The sequence below is a fragment of the Mus musculus genome, chromosome 5, assembly GCF_000001635.26.
Source record: "Mus musculus strain C57BL/6J chromosome 5, GRCm38.p6 C57BL/6J".
Taxonomy (NCBI): Eukaryota; Metazoa; Chordata; class Mammalia; order Rodentia; family Muridae; genus Mus; species Mus musculus.
This window is the reverse complement of record NC_000071.6, coordinates 125584705-125602258: the sequence shown is the minus strand read 5'-3', so window position 1 is coordinate 125602258 and position 17554 is coordinate 125584705. Positions and strand designations below refer to the sequence as shown.

Below are 17554 nucleotides of genomic sequence, written 5' to 3'. Positions count from 1 at the left end.
TGGATGACACTGTCCACACAAAGAAGCTGGGTGGAAGTGAGGAGAGGGGTGGGACTTGGCATGCACGGTGAAAAGTAAAGGATGCTTCTAGGTCTTCACAGCTGGGTACTTAGCAAGACAAGCATCAATGGTCATTTCCCATCCCTGTCCCAGATTGCCCATGCAAAGGCTGACACATCTAAGAAATCGAATTGCACACAGCATCCTAGCACAAGGTTTTAAAAAGGCAAACAGCCTTCTACCCCAGTCTGAGGAAAACATAATAAAGAATTAATGGCCTGAAAAGTGTGGAATCTTACTCAAGGTTTTCCTATACATCAAGACTTCTTAGATCATTAACTTTCAACAGAGAACCCCAAACCCCAGCTCCAGGGACACGAAAGTATTAATACACACTGGCAAGCGAGACCTCAAGTTCCCAAGGGACTTCAGCAACTGGCCCCGCCTGTGATAACATACTCAGACAAACGTGACTTAAGGGAGAGAGGGCGTGTTTTAGCTCACAGTTCAATCCCATCATTGAGGGAAGCCAAGGGGACAGTGGTTGAAGCAGCTTACAACGGGAAACAGAGAGACATGAATGTAAGCTAGGAAGCCCTTCCTAGGGAATGGTCTACATACAGGTAAGGCGGGTCTTCCCACATCAACTAACATCAACAGTATAGTCCCCACAGGCCAGCCCAGAGACCCACCCTCCAGGCGATTCTAGATTCAAGATTCTGTCACATTCACAATCAACACCAACCATCCCAGACCCCAAGTGACCCACATCCTTGAGGGTAAATCCAAGCACTCAGAAAGTCCATTTCTAGGTCATATTCACTTTTTTAAAGAAGATTTATTTATTCATTGTAAGTGAATATACTCTGCACCCCAGAAGAGGGCATCGATCTCATTACAGATGGTTGCAAGCCACCACGTAGTTTCAAGGAGGTAGGGGGCAGGGGGATTGAACTCAAGACCTTTGGAAGATCAGTCGGTGGTGCTCTTAGCTGCTGAGCCATCTCATGGTTACAATCTACAAAGTGAATTCTAGGACAGCCAAGGCTATACAGAGAAACCCTGTCTCAAAAAGAAAAAAAAGAAAGAAAGAGAGAGAGAGAGAGAGAGGGAGGGAGGGAGGGAGGGAGGGAGGGAGGGAGAGAAAGAAAGGATAAAAGAAAAGAAAATTGTTAATAAGAAAGCATATACTGATCTCAGGGGAAATAACATTGAATATATTTGTTTAACTAAAATACATTGAGGTTTTTTTAGGTTCTTTTTTTTTAATGTATTTATTATTATACATAAGTACACTGTAGCTGTTTTCAGACATACCAGAAGAGGGCGTCAGATCTCATTACAGATGGTTGTGAGCCACCACGTGGTTGCTGGGATTTGAACTCAGGACCTTCAGAAGAGCAGTCAGTGCTCTTAACCACTGAGCCATCTCACCAGCCCTTTTTTCAGATTCTTAAAGATGTATTTATTGTTTTTGCTTTATGTTTGAGCATTTGCCTGCCCATATAGCTGTATATCTGTATACATAGTGTGCACAGTACCAGCAGAGACCAAAAAGAGGGCATCAGATCCAGGGAACTAGAATTATGAGCCATTGTAAGGCATCTCGTGAGTGCTAGGAATTGAACCCAGATTCCCTACAAGACAGTGATCTTAGCCACTGAGCCACCTCCCCAACCTCCATAAAACACACTACTAAAGTTCACGTCACCTGCTTGCTCTGTTCACTTTGAGATAGTCTCACACCATAGCCTGAACTAGTCCGAAATTCACAATCCTCCTGCCTCAACCTCTGAGTACTGGGATAAAGGGGTGAGTCACCCTGCCTGGTTTCTTTTAGCTTTAGTAACTGGCTTCTGGGAAAGCTTACACACACAAGGCACATCTTGACATCTCTGATCACACTGCTCTGAGTAATTATTCTGCCCTCTTTACCTGGGAGTTGGGGGTGGGCATCTTCCTCACTCCCATTTCACAGAGAGTAAGATCAAGTCCACCTTGTGCAAGTCTGAGGCAGAAGAAAATTGCAGTGAGATCAGACTCAGACTTTTCTGTTTGAGAGAACCTCCTTGGAGCGGCAGGGTACCAGCAGTGAAGTCACCAGATACACAACTAATGTTCAATCCTACTCACCCTTGACTAGCCATGCAGGCCTGCTTCTGTCCTTTGCCATCAACCTCAAGTTTACAGGTGAAGAACCGCAATCACAATGTACCACAGCCACACACAGCACCACAGTCATTGTACTGCAGTTCATAGGACCACAGTCACCAGCACCACAGCTCACAGGAACACAGCCCAAAGGACATAACCACTGTACCACAGCTCACAGATTCTCCCTACTGTATCATGACTCATGAAACCACATCCATTTTATATATATCAGACCCCCCCCACCCTGTTACCGACACCTCAGTTTTCCTCTGAGATGCCAGAGTTTGACTGGTCACGTGACCACACTTCTACCCACATCTGTGAGTTCTGAGACAGGTTCTTGGCGCAGAGAAACCCAGTGAGAGTCTCTGTCAGGCCTGCTGAAAGGAAGTCACAGAGAAATGAGGCCATTTCTGTCACAAGCTATAAGGACACCAGCAGTTTGGACTGAGCCAGGCCACTCCTTCAATGGGCCACCTCAGTAAGAGGCCAATCAAGAGACAGAGACTGGAACTGCTGATTAAGCCCTGCTCTGTCAGTTGAGAATGTGGATCTGGCTGTGTTTAAGGTAAGTTCATCCAGCTCATCCCAACTTCGCCATCTGTCAGCCTGTCTCCTCTCCTAGGCCTAGCGTTGGATCTCATGTTGGGTCTCAGGGTTTGGGGGAGGGAGTCATTTGTCTGGGCCTCTTCTCTTTTTTGAGATATATATGTGTGTGGGTGTTTGCCTGAGTGTATGTATGTATACCATACATATTCCTGATACCCTCAGAGGCCTTAAGGCGGGTATTAGATCCCCTAGAAGTGGAGTTTCAGGTGGTTGTGAGACACCATGTGGGTGCTGAGACCCAAACCTGGGTCCTCTGCAAGAGCAGCAGGTGCTCTTAACCACTAAGTCACCTGGGGGATGCGGGGAGCTACACCTGAGTCCCCCCACCCCCACCCCAAAGAGCAAGGAGTGCTCTTAACCACTGAGCCATCTCTCTAGGTCCTACTAGTCTTGAGTTTCTGTCACATGCAAACAACAACAACAATAAAATCTGTAAGATAGCTTGCCTGTTAAACATGTTGGAAGTACAGGGCTAACAACCTAAGTTCTACCCCACAGTTGTCCTCTGACCCCACACATATACCAGGGCACAGTACACGGTATATGTGCTGCAATGAATGAGTGAGCGCGTGCATACAAGTACACTAGTGATAGATAGATAGATAGATAGATAGATAGATAGATAGATAGATAGACAGACACACTCATGATAGATGGATGGGAAGATAGATGGATGGATGGACGGACAGATAGATGGATGAATGCATAGATAGATAGATAGATAGATAGATAGATAGATAGATAGATAGATAGATAGATGAATGCATAGATAGATAGATAGATAGATAGATAGATAGATAGATAGATAGATAGATAGATAGAGATAGATAGAGATAGATAGAGAGATAGAGAGATGCATTTTTAAAGGAATCTGTAAACCCCACCTAGAAGGCATCAATCCTTCCTAGACACACTTTCTGACCCAGTGTCAACCAATATGGTCCAAAAAGCCAATTTGAACCTAACCTCTTTCAGGAGGCCCTAACTATGAAACAAGTTGAAAATTAACCACTTCCAGTTTACCCCCAGTTCATATAGCTTCAGGTTCCCACTGTTCATCCCCCTGTCACGGCCATTTCAAAAGCAAAATGGGGACTGGAATCATTCCTAGGCAACAAATTATCCACCTGTTGGGGGAGGGGAAAAGTAGAGAGCGGGCTACAGATAGAAACTGGCACCATTTCGTCCTAAAGCTGAAACTGCCAACTGTTGCAGGGTGTGGGGCAGAGTCTAAGTGATCAACTTTCTCCCTGGCGTGACACTCGCTGCCAGGAAGTTCTTCAACTGTGACATGCAACACAATGACTTCTGCAAAGGGTGTCTAGACAAGATTCAGATTCGACATTCATTCTGCAAGGCTGTTCGGGCATGGCCGTGGTCTCATGACCATAACTTCGTAACTGTTGAGTGGGCGGCTCTGGGGAGGTTTCTCCAGGTTGCAGGGCCTGACTGGGTCCCACAAGAGGACAGGGATCCAAATGCCTGGCTTCTCCCTGTAAGTGTGTCACACAACAGGCTCCTGCTTTTAGCGTAACTAGAGCCAGAGCAGGAGAGATGGCTCAGTAAAGTACTGGGCACTCAAGCATTAAGACCTAAGTTCAAATCCCAATACCCACTTTAAAAAGAAAATGCTGGTCAGAGTCTACAATCCCAGCACTGGGGAAAGCAGACACAGTGGGATTCCAGGAACTCCACGGTCAGACAGACTAGCTGAATCTGTGAGGAAACCATGTCTCAAAAGATAAGCTACAGAGTGAGGGAGGAAGACAGCCAGCATTGACCACTGGCCTCTGTGTGCACATATGCACGAGTATGCGCATGCACACACACACATGAACACACATACACACACATGCACACACACATGCACACACAACATGGACATACATACAAACACATGGACACACACATGCACACACACACATATACACACATGCACACACACACACACACACACACACACATGAACACACATACACACACATGCACATATACATGCACACACACATGTGTGTGATGAAGCCTGGCCTCTCTGCCTTCATTTGTGCCTGTCCTTCCCTCCCCCCTTTATGCTGCAGCTGAACATATTAATCACTTCAGGAGTCTAGGATGCAGAAACTCCTAACCAATCTCACCCCAGATCCAGGCACAGAAGTTAGCCACTGTCCTAAACCTGTAGTAAGCCTGGTTCTAGGACTGCAAGTCTTCTATGGCAGGAAATACTCCACTTTACACACACACACACACACACACACACACACACAGTGGGATTGGGAACACAATGATTTAGCCCAATAACTCTCCACCTTCTTAATGCTTCGGCCCTTTAATATAGTTCCTCATGCTGTGGTGACCCCCAACCATAAAATGACTTTTGTTGCTACTTCATAACTGCAATTTTACTACTGTTCCAAACTATAATGTAGATATCTGTGTTTTCCAATGGTATTAGGTGACACCTGTAAAGAGATTGCTCCATCCCCAAAGGGGTAGTGACCCAGGTTGATGCCCAGGCTGCACCCTAGAACACATCAGTTTGGGGGAAGCAGACTGGTCCCCTTGAGTCATGATGGACAGACTAACAACTGCTGGGCAGCCTTGCTTGCACAGAGCTGAGACAGGGACTGTAGGACTGCTTAGCCACATGTCCCTCCTTCAAGAATCCTTCTGCGGTTTCACAAATACTCTGCAGATAAGCATGGGGTGACCAGAACCGCCACCCCTCATTCTCCCCATGTGCTGGTTAGCTCCTTACTTTGTTGACTTATTCCATTTTTCTCTCTCTAATTCGTGATTTGGGACAGATGACCAAGCATGGCCTCCAGGGGCTGCCAGGATCAGGGCTTGTGCTCTGAAGGATGTGTGAGGGTGGCAGCCTAAATCCAGGGAGTGGGGACATAATCACTGTGCCACACCCTCCCTGTTCTGAAACCAAGTGGTGCCACTTGACCCAGTGCCTTCAGTGACCCCCTTCACAGACATAGCTCCCTACCTCACACGCCTAAGATTTCAGCAACTCTATTCCCAAGTGCAGGCTCTAAAGAGCTCTTGCCCTAGTGGCCAGTGGAATGTTCCCAGATGTTCTCTATGACACCACTTGTCACTGAGAGAATGCTCAAGAAGCCACAGGAGATGGGCTCCTGTTGGGAACTAAAAAGGGAGCCCAACAGAAGAGGGGGGAGGAAAGTCCCACGCCCCACCAGAATTTTACCTATTCTCTGGTCAGTCGGGCATGGGGGAGCTGCCATACACTTTCCACTCAGCCCTGGGTGGGCATTTAAGCCTCTGACACACTCTTTGGGGAGTGGCCAAGGGGCAGCCCTACCTGGGAGCCCCGGAGCTACTTTGCTAAAGCCACCAGGGCTTATGGGAGAGAGGGATGAGGGAAGAGAGGTTCCCAACATCAGCAAGGGTGAGCACAGCGGATCTTGAGCAGAGACTGTCTCTGGTTTTAGAGCTTTATTATAGAAAGGCAGAGGGAAGAGAGAAGGTAGAAGAGAGAGAGAGAGAGAGAGAGAGAGAGAGAGAGAGAGAGAGAGAGAGAGAGAGAGAGAGGAGAGAGAGAGGAGAGAGAGAGAAGGCTAGAGAGAATAAGAGGGAGAGAGGGAGAGGAGAGGAGAGGAGAGGAGAGGAGAGGAGAGGAGAGGAGAGGAGAGGAGAGGAGAGGAGAGGAGAGGAGAGGAGAGGAGAGCAGAGGAGAGCAGAGGAGAGCAGAGGAGAGCAGAGGAGAGCAGAGGAGAGCAGAGGAGAGCAGAGGAGAGCAGAGGAGAGCAGAGGAGAGCAGAGGAGAGAGGAAAGGAGGAGTGAGAGAAGTGAGAGAGAGAGGAGAGAAGACAGAGTGGGGAGAGAGGGTGAGAGTGAGGAGTAAGAGGTAAGAGAGTGAGAAGAGAGCAAGGTGGGGCTAAACACCCCTTTTTATGGTCTTTACTGTTGCTAGGTAACTGGGGAGAAGTTTAACCTGAAGGTCAGAAGCTTGGGCCATTGCCAACGTGACTTCTAGCCATGCTCTTGTGGGGGCTGTGGGGGGCGGAAACTTAGGCAGGAGCCAGAGTTCCAGGAGCATAAGGGAACGCCTACCGTGTCATGTAGGTGAATTATCACCATTTCGGGGTTCAGACCACAGCTCGACTGGAGATCAGCCTATCTGTGCATAGCCCAATTACCCACAGATTGCATGGGGGTGAAGGGGAAGGGTGTGTGTCACACACACAGACTATCACACAGCTGAGAATCAGATGGCTACATGTGTCCAACATGGGTGAGCCTTGGGGGCACTGCAGAAAAACACACTACAGAAGCTGCACCCTTTATAGAAAGTTTCCATAAAGAACATGCATAAGGCCAGGCGATGGTGGTGCACGCCTTTAATCCCAGCACTTGGAGGCAGAGGCAGGTGGATTTCTGAGTTCGAGGCCAGCCTGGTCTACAGAGTGAGTTCCAGGACACCCAGGGCTACACAGAGAAACCCTGTCTCAAAAAAACAAAACAAACAAACAAGAACATGCATGAAGCTTTAACATAACTCAGGATAACATACTGATCATTGAACTTAGGAAAACAGGCTGAGTGCCTGGAGAGGTGGTTCAGTGGTTAAGAACACTGGCTTAACACTTCTTGCAGAAGAACTGGGTTCAATTCCCAGCAACCACAAAGCAGCTCCCAACTGTCTATAAGTCCAGTGTCAGAGGATCTGACACCCTCTTCTAGCTTCTGTGAGCACCGCATACGTGAGATAGGCATATATACACATTGGCAGACACTCATTCACATAAAATGAAATAGACAATTATAAGAAGAAAACGGGTTGAACTCGATCACCCACTACACCTAGGGAAGGGGGGGACAAGAGGACAGGGGCCTCGAACACATAGGAGCATCTACCCACCAATTGGAACTGGCATGTTCTATGTCTGTAGCTGGGTATTGACTGCTCAGTTTTCATCAAAATGTCCTCTGCCCTTCTTTGCATGCTGGGAATGTTGCATAATGTTCAAGGCAGGCTCCATCAATCAACAATGACTAAAAACTGAAGCCGGACCTCCCAAATGCCTGCAGTGGGAAAGTTTGGTTGTTGTAGAAGCATAAAGAGCTACTTGGATGAGTTACGGCCTCAGCTCCAGCCAAGATGTGCTAAACACTGGCGTTTTGTTCCTATTTGGATTCCAAAACACACCAACCCCACAAACTCTAATGAAGAAGCCATTACTGTCACATACGCAGGCGCCTCTGCTGCTTGCAGAGCTGTGACTTAGGCATGTCAAAAAGCATGATGGATTATAATTGAAAACTGGAACACTGTGGCCAAGGGATAATCTATCCCTGAGCTCAAGGAGGGGTCCAAGGTGGCCTCTGCTATAGTGGCTACAGTGTCTATCTGCATCTGCCCATATCCTAATGACTGCAGCCTGGGTGCTTCCTGGAATCATAAAGCGTTGGGAGAGGCTGGGTGACTCTGGTCAAGTCGCTTGACCTCTCAGTGCTTCAGACTCTGTAAATGAAGATAACAAAAAGTACCCATTTCACAGAAGGGGCTGTTTTTAGATGTGGTTGCATAAATTGTGTAAAGCGTCTAGAATAACTAAACCTGGAAAGTGACAGGTGTGTGACCAGAACGTCACTGCTGCCCTCTGAGCGACACTGTAAAGTGCTGTGGTCCTCCTGATACAGAGCTAAACACAGGTAAAAATCCCAGCTCCGAGGCTGTAGTGGTGGCTTAGCAGTGAAAGCACTTGGTGTGCAAGCATGAGACAGGAGTTTGGATCCCCACAATCTTGCAATGGGCAGAGCACCTGCCCATGATTCCAGCATGAGAAGGCAGAGTCAGGGGATTCCCCAGAGCAAGCTGGCTCGGGAGACTCACTATATCAGGAGCTCTGGGCTTGATTGAGAGACCCTGCATCAATGAATAAGATGGAAGAGCAATGGAGGCTGTTTTCTGGCATAAACTACAGGCTTTCATGTACACTCGCAGGCAAACACACACACACATGCGTGTGCACATGCACAAAACAGAGGCAGCATTACTTTTGAGTACATCACATGTCCTCCTGGGCTTTGGTTGACATCACTTGTAAAATGGAGTTGACAATCACAGCAGGCAGCCCATGTGAGGGTACTGCCCACATGTGGCACATAGACATGCATGCATGCACGCAAAATACCCATGCACCCAAAACTAATAAACTCCTTTTTAATTATTAAAAGAAGCCATGGTCATAATGAAGAAGGGTGGCTGAGGGTTTTCTCACAGTGTGGCTACAGCAGAGGAACCAATAGCAAGCACACAGTGAGGCAATATCCAGACTGGAAGGACTGGGGCTCTTTGAAAGGGAAGGAAATCTCTATGCCATAGTCTGTGGGCTGGGTGGAACGTTCTGGAAGGTACAGATTACAGAACGAAACAAACTGTAAAATGCATGCACCATACAGACCCTAGAGTCACCTAGAAGAGAACTCTCTGGCCCTGGTTTTGCACAGCCGGCCATCTGTATTCTTTTTACTAAGGAGCCCTAAGGCTGTGAGGCCCTTAACTTTGAGCAGGGGTGGGGAGGGAACTCTTAGCTTCAACTGCATCCCCCTTCTACCATCACTGCCTGCATTTTCTGTTTAAATGTCAAAGTGGGGAAGAGGCATCCCCTAAGGCAAGCTAGGAAGCAGATTAAATGCCTTCTCTGACTTCTTAAGTATATTGATCTCCATGTATTTGCAAAAGTTTAGAAAATGGTACATTATCACATAGGCACTAGATATTGAAATAATTTATACTAAGGCCACTAGAGGAAACCATGTCTAAATCCCCAAAGATCCATGCATTCACCCCCAAGCCTGTGGGCCTGTTGTCTCTGTGGTTAAAGGATTTTCAAAGCTAGGAGTGGTAGTGTGTGCCTTGGGAAACTGAGGTAGGAGGATGGCAAGTTCAGGGCCAGCCTGGGCTACATAGCTAGTGTCTGTCCCTAAACAAGGAGAGGGATATTTTGTAAATGTTACTATGATACTAAAAATTTCGAGATGAATGAGAGACTGTCTGGGAAAAACTCCTAAAGAGAATGTGGTCAAACGTCTTCCAGTGTCCTTTATTAGCAAAGACAGAAACATGAGCTGGGGGAAATGCCTCCATCAGTAAAGTGTTTGCAAGCATGAGGACTTGTTTTTGTTCCCCCAAAGCCCATTCAAAATGCCAAGGTGTTGTAGTACAAGCTTGTAATTTCAGAATGGAGGGAGGTGGAGACACAGCCATCCCTAGGGCTCAGTGGCCAGGCAGTCTAGCCACTTGGAGGTCCCTAAGTGATCCCATCTTGAAACCAAGGTGAATTATGGGCTGGAGAGATGGTTCCATGGGTAAGAGCACTGGCTGTTTTTCCAGAGAACCATGGTTCATTCCCAGCACCCACACAGTGGCTCACAACCATCTGTAACTCCAATGCTCTCTTCTGACTTCCATGGACACTACATGCCTATGGGTGCACATACAGCAAGCAGGCACAGACACACACATAGATACACACACACACACACACACACACACACACACACACACACATCACCACCACCCTCACCATCATCCAAGTGTCTATCAGCAGGCACTGGCTAACAAGTCAGGCTTTGGCTACACTGTAGCAGGCAGCATGGTCATTAGGAGGGAAGAATTGAGGCTCTGCCATCCCGAGTTATAGAAAACCCTCAAGACTCCAGAGAGGCTCCGTCGGTGCAGCAGGGTGTGCCCACAGTTGTGCTGGGCGCCTTCGGCAGTCAGCAACACCAGCCACACCACGCCACACAGAAGGCACTAAAAACACCAGAGACGAGCAACTGAAGCAGCAAACAGAAGTTCACACCTGCAAGCAGAGACAGCTTCTAAGAGGACATCTACAGACTTCCTCTGGGGAGAGACCAGGAGGCTAAGGAGGCTGGGGGATGGTGGAGGAGGGGAGGGCCTCGTGGGTTTTTGTTTTGTGTTTTTTTTATTTTCTCTCTCTTTGTTTTTGTATATTAACCATTAAAGTGGGGATCCTACCATCGCGTTTCAATACATGTTCATAATACACACTGGCCATTCCCTCCCTCCATTATTCCTCCCTGCCTCCCTCAGCTGGGGGCCCGACTTCTGCACCCCATTAACCCTTTATTTCCCCCTGTTCTGCCCACCCTTCCCCTAAGCACACAGTGCTTGCCTTCGTGAGTCTGGCTTATTTCACTTAAAACAAGGATGCCCGGTCCATCCATCCTCCCAGGAGACACAGGATTATACCACTTCTCTGTAGCAAGTCTAATCCTCAGCTCATCCCTTCTGAATGTTTGGACCATGTCTGTCTATTCGGAAAAGAAACAACCACAAAAATAACAAGACTAAAGCCTCACCTATAGACTCGGACACCATGCTTGCCTGTTCCTGTGAGTGAGCACTGTATTCCTAGGAACCAGGGGAGCGGAGGATTTGGAGGTGTACAAAAACTTGGTGGGCCTGCATGAGGGGCAGTGGCCACAACCCCCATGGATGGATAAGAGGTGGATGTCTGAGTCCCAGCCAAAGTTGCAGCCTTACCTAGAAGTTCTGGAGACCCCATGCCCTTCCCAGAGCCTTGGTTTGCCATCTGGGACAAATTCTGTCATAGAACCCTAGAAACTTCCATCAGAGGTGAGTGTTGTTCAGGATCAAAGCAGCTGGGCCCCAGGCCACACCACCCAAGTCTCCCCTGTGTCCCCTGTCTCCAAGGCAGGGCATGGGAGCTCCTGGTTTCTACACAAGCCAAGAAGCACACCAAACTGCCTCAGCCCGTCCACCCCATCCTTCCCCAGTAGTTTATGGCCTGAATATGGCCCTACTGACGCTTCATTACAGAGACTGACAGCCATGGTAATTATGCCTTTACAGGACCAACTATTCATCCTCCGTATCTTCCTGGTTCCTATCAGTCTGGTCCTTCATCAAGGACAGCTGGGCATCTGCCGGTCACGCCCCAGCTAATAGGCACACAGCAGGGACCCGAGTCTAACAGAGGTAACTCCGATTTCTCTCCAATGTTCAAATGTTGGAAACACTTCTCTAGAATATAATGTACCCAATGGATTGACATAGATCCAGGCTTGACTCCTGACACTCACAAGGCTTGCCTGCAATCTAACCTGGAGGGTTCCCTGAAGAAGCAGCGCCTGCTATTAGAAAAGGGTTACCACACCCCTATGTGACAGAAAAGTCTGACATCTAAGTCTTTAAGGGCCAAGTTCCCTGGGACATCTAAAAAGAGGGCTTGTGGGAAATTTGACCAAACCGGAACCACACCCAGATGTTAAAGAATTCAGCTGCTGCCCAAAGTGGGGAACACTAGTGTTGGGGTTCCCGTGGACTCTGGGGAACCCCAACACTAGTGAAATATGTTCACTCTCAGCGAGGAAGGGATGAAGAGACAGAGAGGTACGGGGAGTCATCAAATGCTTCCTACTTGTAAGCTAGTACTTGCCACCAGTGTGGTCTCCCAAGGTGTTCAGGAGTTCCTGGTGACTCTCTTTGTTCTAGAAAAGGGTCTGAGACTTAGTGGCAGTACTAGGAGCTTTCCTCACCATCTCTAACAGACTTCAGAGCCTGGGATCTCCACCCCCACCCACCCCACTCCCATCTGGGGCTCCTTCCAGCCTCTCCCCGGGGCTAATTTTCTCCGTATTGTTTTGTTTCGGTTAAGACAGGCTCTCCTGGAGCCCAGGCTAACTTCAAAACCACTGAGGGTGACCCTGAACTTCTAATCCTCCTGCTTCCACCTCCCAAACGCTGAATTTTACTTTCTCCTGAATCTTATGTCTATGGGACATCGTCTCAAAACTCCTTCCCTGCAGCCTTAGCTGCAGCCTAGCTAGCTGCGCCTGAGCCGGTCTCAGCAAGGGTGAACAGGTGTGGCCACACCCACTCTCCCTTGCCCCTGCGTTCTCCTCCTACTCCTCGCCTCTCCCAGCAGTCTCACTTTTCCAGGGGCTGGAAGGCTGGAGCCTTCCCTTCAGGAGGCTGGCTGCCCATGGAGACACTTTCTTTTCCCCTCTCCACCCTCAAGGCCAAATCCCCCGGGTTCTGCTAGGCAAGGCTCCTGCGGTGTTCCTTCCCACTAACAGAATTGCCTCACTCTCTCATTGAACAGTTAGTTGTCATGGAAATCACTTCTTTTGCTCTCAAAAGATTTGAGGGTCCAGGACATTTTATTTTTTTCTTGTTCTGCCTTAGACAGGCACCAGGCTCCTCCCCGCTGGGCTCTCCTACCCTACCCTCCTCCCCCGCCGGCCGCCTCCCCTCCCCATCATCAGCAGGGAAGTGGTAATTGCTGGCCCAACCCCCCAAAAGGTACCCTCGCTCGCGCCCCATCCTCCGTCTTTTCGGGCTCTCTGGCAGAAAAGCCACTCCCTGGCTTCCTGGTGGATGCTGGGGTCATGTGACTTTTCTGACCAATGATGTAGCAGCTGTCTGCCTGGGCACCTCCAAGCTGCAGATGCAACCTCTGGTCAGTAGCCTGTGGCCCTGTAGTGGAGCAAAGGAGGACTCAGGCAGCTTGGGATGGCTGGACTGTGGAAACTCCAATTCATTTGTGGCTACTAGACACCGAGCCGGAGAAATGGCTCAGCGGTTAAGAGCACTAGCTGCTCTTGCAGAGAACCTGGGTTCAATTCCCAGTACCCACACGGTGGTGGCTCACAACCATCTGTAACTACAAGCCCAGGGAATACAATGCCTTACTCTGGTGTCCACAGACACGGTGCACATTCAACTTATCAAAACACCCATACATATAAAATAAAAGTCAAGAAGCCTAAACAAATAAAGATAATTGATGGTTTAAGTGAATCTTCCTGCCATATTTCAGGTTACTATGTCTTCCTAGAAGGCTCCAGGCCCCAGTCTGAGGTTTCAGGCGGTTCAGGCATTCTCATGTATGTCTTTGTGCATTATAACTGAGGGCATGGAATCAGTCTATATAGATCAGGCACGGAGGTGCAGTGCGGTGGTTTGAATAGATTTGCCGCCCCCCATAGACTCATGTGTTTGAATGCTTGGCCCACAGGGCACTACTAGGAGGCGTGGCCTTGATGAGTGGGCGTGGCCCTGCTGGAGTAGGTGTGGCCTTGCCGGAAGACATGTGCAGCTATGGGGGTGGGCAATGAACTCTCCTAGTGCGGGAGCTCTACCCAGTGTGGGAGAGAGTCTCCTCCTGACTACCTATGGAAGTACAGTCCCAATCTGTTGCCTATTGATCAAGACTTAGCACTCTCAGCTCCTTCTCCTGCACCATGCCTGCCTGGTGCAAGCTGCCATGCTTCTCGCCGTGATGATAATGGACTGAAACCTCTGAAACTATAAGCCAGCCCCAACTAAATGTCTTGTTTTATATATATAAGAGTTGCCTTAGTCACCGTGCCTCTTCAGAGCAGTGTAAACCTAAAATATGCAGATATCCCAGGTACTCAGAAAGCAGAAGGCTGGAGGATAACAGGTTCAAGGGCTGCCTGGACTACAGACTGAATTCAGGTCTAGTCTGGGCAACTTTTCAAAATAAAAAGTGAAAAGAGAGCTGGGATGTAACTCAACGGTAGAGGCTGGCCTAGCATGTGTGAAGGCCTGACTACCATCCCCTGCATGATGAAGGAAGAGGAGGAAGGAGGGGAGGAGGGGGAGAAGGAAGAGAAGGAGGGAGGGGAGGAGAGAGAAAAGGAAGAGGAGGAAGGAGGAGAGGATGGGGAGAAGAAGAGCTATAATACAGCAAGAACAGGAAAGTCTAACACCAGACAAGATTGACTTAGGGCAGCTATTCCACTATCCCTCAGTTTCTGGGGCCTAAAAGTTAAAAATCAAGTGACCAGCAAGGGTGTGGCCATGCTAAAGTGCTAGAGATGATCATCCACCATGCCACACCTCTGCCCTCCCTGCTAGCTTCCCTGAGTGAGGGAATGTGTCCTCTAGCTGAAGTATATACAGAGCTCCAGACTCTGTCTTCATCTTTACATAAGAACACCATCACAGTGGATAAGGCCCTACCCTAAAGACCATGGCTTTCTTCCAATTCAACTGCCTGGCCTGGAGGTAGAGTGTGGGCCCCGAACATGTGTGTCCTCAGGGAAATTCAAGACAGCCTGGGACACCTGCAGTGTGACCCACGCTCCAGGCCTTTCCCAAGGAGTCTCTTCCTCATAACCTACCTCACCAAGCTGGTTGCAGAAGCAAACCTTAATAGAATGGAAACAGCAGCACCCCTGCCTGACTCCACCACCCCACCCCTCCACCACCCTCTCCAAGATAGAAGCCTCGGGCACATCTGTGGAAGGCCAATGGCCTCTCAGCTCTGAAACCACCCCCTATTGTGCCAGCTGTCAGTATAGATACCAGGGCCTCTGCCTATTTAACAAACAGTGGCACCAACAAGAGTGGGGGCAAAGCCAAAGGCTTGCTTCATTGACAGAACTTGAGGACACAACTCACCACACCCAGTCAAATGCGTCTCACTTCCACCCCCAGAGAAGCAGCATCCTTCCCAGAATCCTCAGTGCCCACCACTCACCATCCATGATGATGGAACAGCTCAGCCCTGGGTCATTGCCACATCCTTGGGCCATTAGGATGGAGTCAGATCAACAGCTCTTCACCTGAGCTTAGCTTGAATCAGTCAGTGCTCACAGCCATCAGAACTGAGCTCTGAAGAGAAGCTTAGAGAGTGGCCCTAGGTGACAGCTGTCCTCACCGGCTGGAACCCCTTGGAGGTCAGAGAAGAAGCCAGAGCAGCTGAGGTTGGAAGGGTAAGGCCTGTGTTGCCTTTCTTTTTTTTTTTTTTAATTTTATTCAAACATCTAGGCAACATAGACTACATGCTCAAAGCAAAGAACAAATGCCTAATGGTCCCCGCCGCCGGCAGCTGGTTCTCATTTGTCAATTTCATTGACATTTTCCTTGAAATAAAAAAAAAATTTTTTTTTTTAATCCAAAGGTTTCAAAATAACAGGCAATCCCTGAAGCTAGGAAGCTGGGGTTAACATCTGCTCGACTCCCACTCGTTCCTCCAATTCAGAGTTAACCTCATCTAGGAAACCTTCCACACCCTCCACAGGCAAAGAGCATCCCCTTGGTAACCTGGGGAGTCTACCCCACCACGGCCTCTTTGTCACTCAGATCTGCTCTGCTCCTTTCTCTTCAACAGCATACTCCAGGGGTGGCACCGCAGGGAATGTGTCAAAGGGGGATCTGTAAGCAGAGTTCAGGTTAAGCCAGACACTAAAAGAAGATAAAATAAAAAGGCTAGAACTGGGAAGATGGCCCAGGCTGTACAACCATGAGGACCTGTGTTTGAGCCCCTGGACACAGATGGGAAAGGTGGCACCCATCAGTAACCCCAGCAGGGGGAGGGAGAGTGGGAGGATCCCTTGGGCTCAGTGGCCAGCCAGTCAGTCAGCCAGCCAAGCCAAAACCGTGAGCTCAAGGACCAAAGAGAGAGAGAGAGACCCTGCCTGGAAGAACATAGCTGAGGACAATTAAGGAGACCACTTGACAATGACCTCTAGAAGTGACACACACACATGTGCACACAGGTGCATGCACATCTGTGCACATACAAAAGGCACACAAACACACACACATGCACACAGATGCATGCATACCTGTGCATATACAAACAGGCAGAGAAACACACACTCACACACATAGATGCATGCACACCTGTGCACATACAAACAGGCACACAGAAACACACACAAGTGCACACAGATGCATGCCACCTGAGCATATACAAACAGGCTCACAAACACACACACACAAATAAATATAAGCAAAAAAAAAAATAGACTCACAAATGAATCTTATAAGTCAGCTGCTGTCTGGGGAGGACACAATGCCAACTTAAGCCCCAAGCTGGTGGGCGTGGCATGTGGAAATGCACACGGCACTGTGTCCTCCAGGTACCATAAAGGGGTTTCCTTCTTTCCACCAGGACCTCGGCCAATTCCCACAAAGACAGTCAGGGGTAAGCAAAAATGTCAGCTGGCACCAGCTGTATACCTGTAATGTGAACTCCCGAGGTTGGCACCAACTGTATAGCCACAGAGTGAATCCTGGAGGCGGGCACCAGCTGTATGCCCACATCCTGCCACCGTATGAAGAACCACAGAAAGTATACTGAGATCACAACCCACATATGCACAAAGAGATGAGAACAACTCAGGGACAAAAATCTAGAACAACAAAAGAATGAGACTCAGAGAGTGTGGTGGTTTGTATATGCTTGGCCCAGGGAATGGCACTATTAGGAGGTGTGGCCTTGTTGGAGTAGTGTGGCCTCATTGGAGGAAGTGTGTCACTTTGGGTGTAGGCTTTGAGACCCTCCTCCTAGCTGCCTGGGACTCAGCCTTCTGTTTGCCTTTGGAACAGAGGGTGGAAGTCTCAGCTCCTCCAGCACCACGCCTGCCTGCACAGTGCCATGCTTCTGGCCATGATGATAATGGACTGAACCTCAGAACCAGTAAGTCAGCCCCAATTAAATGTCCTTTATAAGAGTTGCCTTGATCATGGTGTCTCTTTACAGCAATGAAAACCCTAACTAAGACAGAGAAACTCTTTAAGAGAAAGAATGAGGTTGGAGAAGGACACAGAGAAGGCTTAAACGAGAAGATACACAGCAATCATCCAAATGGAAGCCATCTTTGCAGAATGGGACATTATTAAAGTTTACGCTAAAGGAAAGAAGACATACAGTGTGTCACCATATACATGTCACCCTCTTATCATCAAATTCCAGAGTCGGGAAGCCATCTTTGCAGAATGGGACATTATTAA

The 17554-nt window shown here is 48.6% G+C and overlaps 1 protein-coding gene across 1 annotated transcript in view; it reads right to left on the bottom strand.

Annotated features, from left to right (window-relative positions):
- Tmem132b (transmembrane protein 132B) overlaps positions 1-17554 on the bottom strand; it is a 260166-nt gene that overhangs the window by 190325 nt on the left and 52287 nt on the right. The gene's annotated exons all lie outside the window — the stretch shown is intronic.